This window comes from Octodon degus, unplaced genomic scaffold (genome assembly GCF_000260255.1).
Source record: "Octodon degus isolate 3935 unplaced genomic scaffold, OctDeg1.0 scaffold00115, whole genome shotgun sequence".
Lineage (NCBI taxonomy): Eukaryota > Metazoa > Chordata > Mammalia > Rodentia > Octodontidae > Octodon > Octodon degus.
In genome coordinates this window covers 7038550-7045086 of record NW_004524691.1, presented here as the reverse complement: position 1 = coordinate 7045086, position 6537 = coordinate 7038550, and the positions used below count along the sequence as shown (strand labels likewise).

The following is a 6537-nucleotide window of genomic DNA, read 5'->3' as shown; positions in this document are numbered from 1 at the left end:
CTCTCTCTCCCTCTCTCTCTCTCTCTCTGCTTTATTTTCATTTTCTTATTAGCCATTTATATATGTTCTTTGAGAGAATACCTATTCAAATCCTTTGTCCATTTAAAAATGTGTTTCTTAGCAAGGTGGCCTGTGCCTGTAATCCTAGCTACTTAGGAGTCTGGGGTAGGTGGATTGCTTAAGTCCAGGAGTTCAAGACCATGTGGATAACATGGTAAAACCCTGTCTCAGAAGAAAAAGATAAAATAACACAGGTTTTATTATGCTTTTACTATATCATATAATGATATTATATATTAACATTCTAGATAGCTGTCATTTTCTTAGATTCAAATAACTTTGGGTTAATCATTTTTGCCTCACTTTGTTGTTTTCACTCCAGGTTTATATTAGTTAATGAGATTAATATGGAAATTTAATTAAATAGTTTTCTATTGTAGTTAACCTGTTGGTATTGCAACAGTATAATCTGATTAACTGTGGATATTTTGAATTCATACTGTGGAACTATGCGTAGTAGTAGTAATTTTTGAGTTTTTTATTTCGTAATAAGGCAAACTTTCACTGTTTCATCTCTAGAAACATCATTAGAGTAGTAAATTGTTGCAGTGATACTATTCCAGAAGGAAAAACCTGTGATTATTTAGAATGTCTATATTAGATATTGCGAATTTAGAAAATGATTGTAAATCTGAACAGCTGGCAGCCAAATGATACAGATCAAAGTGAGAATGCAAGCTAGGTGGGAGTGGGGGCTTCTGCTTCCTTGGAAGACAGAAATTTTAAATTTTGATACAAAAATACAGAATACCATAAACTTAGATTATTGTAAAACTTGGAACTCTGCAAATAGGATTGCACTATCCTTGTGATTTTTGTCTCCATGTTTATGTTAATTTTGTTTATTTTTTGATGACTAGAAATTATTTTCTGCATATGTTTCTTGATTATGGGAGCCAGGTGTCACTCTAGAAAAACTTATGATTTTGTTCTCTAATACTGAAGACTTAATAATTTTCCAACTGTTTTGGGGAAAATTTGACTTGCCAAAATCAATTTAGAAATTATTCTTACTGGTGTCTGAGGGATTATTATTTTGTATAAGAAAAAAGTAAGGTATAGATTAGGAATACAGTTAAGGTCTGTCTTGTGTTACAGCGGATACTTTAATTATGAATTCAGATTGGAATAAAGTAGTACTACAAACATTTAAGGATATGAGAATGGTACAATAAAACAAGACCTGTCTATAATTTAGTGAAGATAAACTGAAAATCTAAGGCAGAATATAAATTGCTGCAAATGCTATTGGAGGATAGAAAGGTAGAGACTAATACTGGTTAGGGAGAGAAGGTACTGGGGTTTTGTTTTTTTTCTGGTAAATACTGAAGTATCTCTTTACTGGTCTTTAAAGGATGAATAAAATAGTTAAGGAAATAAGCTGATTGGCATTGGAGTAGAGCATGCTGCTCAGAGGCATAGGGACAGAAGACCCTGTGAGCCAGAGGGCCAGTAGTCAGGTGAGTGGGAGTGCAGACACTTTGGGTTAGGGTGTAGGCTGAGGTTGTACTTTCAGAAGAGTTGAAATGAAAGGCTTTGGAGTTTATTATGTAACCATACAAAACAAAACAAAAAAATTGAGTAGGAGAATAAGAGAATATTCTTGGGACTGTCTTTTAGGAAGCTTACTTTAGTAGTAACATTTGGGTTAAATTATAGGTAGGTAGAGATTAAATGGAGGTGGCTAGTAAGGATGTTGCTGAAAAATCCTTGCTATTGCTGATTAGTGCCTGAAAGGATGCAGTAACAGCGTTAGTGAAGAAAGTTCCCTTGGAGCTATGTGGATGGATATCCTGTAAAGGATGAAAGTTCAGAGAATAAGCTGGGGAATATCTGCTGAGTTGTAATGGTTTTAAAATGTTTTGGGGGCAGATAAATGTGTAATGGGTTAAAAATAAAAGCTAAAAAAAGTATTAACTTGGGAGTCAGATAAAGGTGAAAATGAGTGACTGTGGGGAAAATGGAGGCCTCTGAAGAAGAGATGGCTGCGCATCTAAAAAAGCTAAAGAAACAAAATACCTTTAAGCTTTTTCTTGTTCTACCTCAGTATTGCATATAACCTTAAAGTAGCCCTTTTGGAATAAATTAACTATAATTATCTGTTACGTGTATGGTGCTCTATCTTCTACAGATAGACTGAAAGGGAAATCTTAGTTTTTGATTTTTAATGATTTGGTAAAAAAACAACAAAACGAATGCCTGCTGTCATGAGCAATGCTAAGCTAATGGTTGGTTGTTGTATTACAAAGTTATTTTTAGTAGTAGTGGTTAAAAGTGCTCATTTAGTGCTAGGCTTTATTGTAAGTACTTATATTCATTCAATATAGACTTACGTTCAAGGCAAAGATAGCTAGTGCTTCATTATAATAGTGAAAAGTTTGTCTTAAACGCAGTTGTCAAAACAAGAGTTGTAGAGGATACTTTTAGATAGTATGAATGTAAAAAACATGGTCTGTTTGACCAGGTACTTCCTTAAAACATTTGAAATACATTTTTGTCTCTTCTGTGGTTTAAAATGCCTTCAACAGGTTGAAAGAATTTAGATAATTTGTTTTACTGAGTGATAAAGGTCTGACATTTAACACAACCCCAGGTGCATGTGGTTTCTTAAAAAATGTCAAAAAGGTCACATGATTTTAGTGTGCAAAGTCAGAAAAACAAGATCTTTTTGAGTTTCTTAAGTGAAATGGAACAAAAGTAAGAATTCCCACTATAAAAAGCAAGATATTCTTTAATTAATATAAATTATTTTTTGGGTTGTGTTTTTGTGAGTGACAATAACGTTTTGTTACATAATTTGCTGAACTTTGTTTTAAAGTAATTCAGTCTGGAGCCTAAATTTATTATTTCCATCCCAACTTTGAGAACTAAAATATAACACTGGGAAAATTCAGTACTTTAATAAGTATGTTTTAAACAGCATTTTAAATGTTACAGAGCTTTTTCCCCCTGTGGTGTTGCTTGGCCTGCAGGTCTGTGTAGAGCTGCGGACGCGAGTCTATATTACACAGGATGGGTTTTGTTAAGGTTGTCAAGAATAAGGCCTACTTTAAGAGATACCAAGTGAAATTTAGAAGATGACAAGAGGGCAAAACTGATTACTATGCTAGGAAATGCTTGGTAATATAGGACAAAAATAAGTTACAACACACCTAAATACAGGATGATAGTTTGTGTAACTAACAGATATCATTTGTCAGATTGCTTATGCCCGTATGGAAGGGGATATGATAGTCTGTGCAGCATATGCACATGAACTACCTAAGTATGGTGTGAAGGTTGGCCTAACAAATTATGCTGCAGTATTGTACTGGCCTGCTGGTGACCCGCAGGCTTCTCAGTAGGTTTGGCATGGATAAGATCTATAAGGCCAGGTGGAGGTGACTGGGATGAATACAGTGTGGAAAGCATTGATGGCAAGCCTGGTGCCTTCGCCTGCTACTTGGATGCAGGCCTCGCCAGAACTACAACTGGCAATAAAGTTTTTTGAGCCCTAAAGGGTGGTGTGGATGGAGGCTTGTCTATCTCTCACAGTGCCAAACGATTCCCTGGTTATGATTCTGAAAGCAAGGAGTTTAATGCACAAGTACATCAGAAGCACATCATGGGTCAGAATGTCGCAGACTATACGCGCTACCTAATGGAAGAAGATGAAGATGCTTGCAAGAAACAGTTCTCTCAGAACATAAAGAACAATGTAACTCCAGACATGATGGAGGAGATATATAAGAAAGCTCATGCTGCTATATGAGAGAATCCAGTTTATGAAAAGAAGCCGAAGAGAGAAGTTAAAAAGAAGAGGTGGAACCGTCCCAAAATGTCCCTTGCCCAGAAGAAAGATCGGGTAGCTCAAAAGAAGGCAAGTTTCCTTAGAGCTCGGGAGTGTGCTGCTGAGAGTTAAACCAAATTTCTATGAAGATTTTTCAGATAAAGCCCAATAAACTTATTCATCAAGCAACTGCTTCTGTGTTAAGCTCTTGTTATAAGAGTCTAGGAAATAAACTGAAGCACAGGAATTAAACAGGTTTCTTTTCTCGAAGAAAAGTAATTTTTTCCAGAGAAAAACATCTTTTGTGTTGACTCCAGCAAAGTTCATCTTCTTGGGCTTCTGTTCTCTTTATTATTCCTCAAATACTAAAAGTTTGGCAAGCAAAAAAAAAAAAAAGTTATATGTTTGTCCTAAATTTTACTGGGATGAATTTCCAGTAGAAATATAATAGAAATCATCATTTTCTTTATGACGCTAATTCACCCACTTTGAATAATGTCCTTCATCAGAACTGCCCAAATTGGAAGTTACTTGGCTATGATCTCCTTAAAAAAAAACAAACCCAAACCACTCACATATATAGTAGTTTCACACGATATTTTACTTACACGTATGGAATGAGCATAGTAAAGACTTCTAGTTAGTTCTTGAAATTTCCCCATTGGGTTTTAGTTGAACTAATGAGGCTTAGCTATTGATCTCATTTTGGGTTGTATATTTATCATAAAGAGCTCTATACTGTTTCCATTGCTTTTATTTTGACTGAAGGAGGGTGGTTAAGCATGTTATAACAAAATTTTTCTGTAAATTTTATTATATTGTAAATGATAACCTATTCAACATTATTGTTTAAAACATTGCTATATAAGTAGGAAATATATTGTCTATATTCTGAAGGAAAATTTATAAACAAGGAAGTAGTGACACAGCTCACTTAGGGGCCACAAATAAATGCTAAGGCGGATGAAAGTGTCTCCTTGTTCCTCATCCCCTAACTGTACCTTTTACCACAACTAAAGGCCTAAAGTCACATCCTGTATAACTCAATGGGAGTTGTATCTACCCGATTATTTCCTTAGGGGTAGATGTTTATCATAGTTCATATATGCCCCAAGAGAGTATAATTTTACTAGTATATTCATGAGGATTTAAGAGCTTGTAAGTTAAAATATATTAGTTTTCTTTTTGCATAAAAATTGTAACTATAAATATGGAAATAAAGAAGGCACATACTGTTTTATCATTCTAATTAATAAATCTGTCCCTACCCTTCTCTTTTCCATTTCTCACTAAGAACCATGTTTGAAATATCTGAAATTTTGACTTGGCCCGGGGAGATAGCTCAGTGGAATAAGCACTTGCCTGGCAAGTGCAAGGGCCTGAGTTCAATCCCTGGTTCCGCCAAACAAACAAACAAACAAAACACATAGCTCTCCCATGAAATTTTGACTTACATTTCTGAGGAGTGTATTAAAATTGAATTGTTCATTTGGATCTACTTTTGAAAGTGGGTCAGCTCCTGGCTCGTTGCAGAAAATATTGCTAAGAATGTACTTACCAAGTAGGAAAGGAGTGTCTTTTGAGGATGGTCAAAGAAAGATGAGATCAATCCAAATCTCAAACTAATAGAACAAAAGAAATTGTAAATGTCAGAGTTGAAATTAATGAAATTGAGAGTAAAAAGAAAAGAGATCAGTGAATCAAAGTAGGTTCTTTGAAAGGATGGGAAGGAGGTTGGGATTGGAAAGAGGGGAGAGGGAAGTACAGTGGAACAAGATACTATATGTGTTTGTACTAGTTTCCTCTAATGTTTTATGGTAAGGAAAAAAGGATGAGGGAGAGGAGGAGGGGAAGGGGAAATAAGAAGAAAGATATGTCATATAAGGGAACCTGATAAGTCCAGTTAATGTGAACATTATATGCTGTAATATGGGCTAAGACAATATCAACAAGAATGATAAATGGGATAGGGTAGCTGAAGGAGGGAGGGAGGGGGGAAAGACGGGAAAGGGGATTAAAAAAAGAAACATGCTATAATACATGCACATGATATGTGGGAAAGAAGAACATGCTATGATACATGCAACTTCCCCACAGTGACTAAACTATATGAACTGTAAATAAGTATGAATAAAAAATAAAATACATAAAAATGAAAGTGATTAATGTATTTACTGTATATTGCAAAAATATGCTAATAAAAATGCAAAAATAAGGTACTGTTCTTAAGTAGAATAAGTTAAAAAAAATCTCTAAATTTCTCCCAGAAGTTAAAAAAAATATGAAAATTAATGCAATTTATAATATGGTAGGTAAATTGAATTAGCTTTATTCTGGTTATAGGATATTGGAGCTTTTTTGAAACAAGCTTTTGAGTAAAAGCTACACTTGATAACAAAAATTTCCTTAGTGTGATGTTTAATTTGCCATTTAAGAATTTATAGGTGGGAGAGATAGGTTGTTTTGGGATTGTATGATTTCTCTCCATTAGACTATTGCTTAAGCAGCAGGTGAGGTGAAGTTTGTTGCTTGCTGGAGTATTACGAATGGGACTTAATGTATAAAGTAATTATACCACATATATTTTTCTGTAGAAACTTTATTCACCTCATATAGATAGGCTAACTTAAACACTGAAGATGGGCATGATAAACCATGATATTTTCTGATATCATTGTATACTTTTATTTATTTATTTGTTTTTTTTT

The 6537-nt window shown here is 34.4% G+C and overlaps 1 protein-coding gene across 3 annotated transcripts in view; it reads left to right on the top strand.

The window, feature by feature from the left end:
* Window positions 1–6537, top strand: part of Ift80 (intraflagellar transport 80) — a 161095-nt gene that overhangs the window by 26514 nt on the left and 128044 nt on the right. The gene's annotated exons all lie outside the window — the stretch shown is intronic.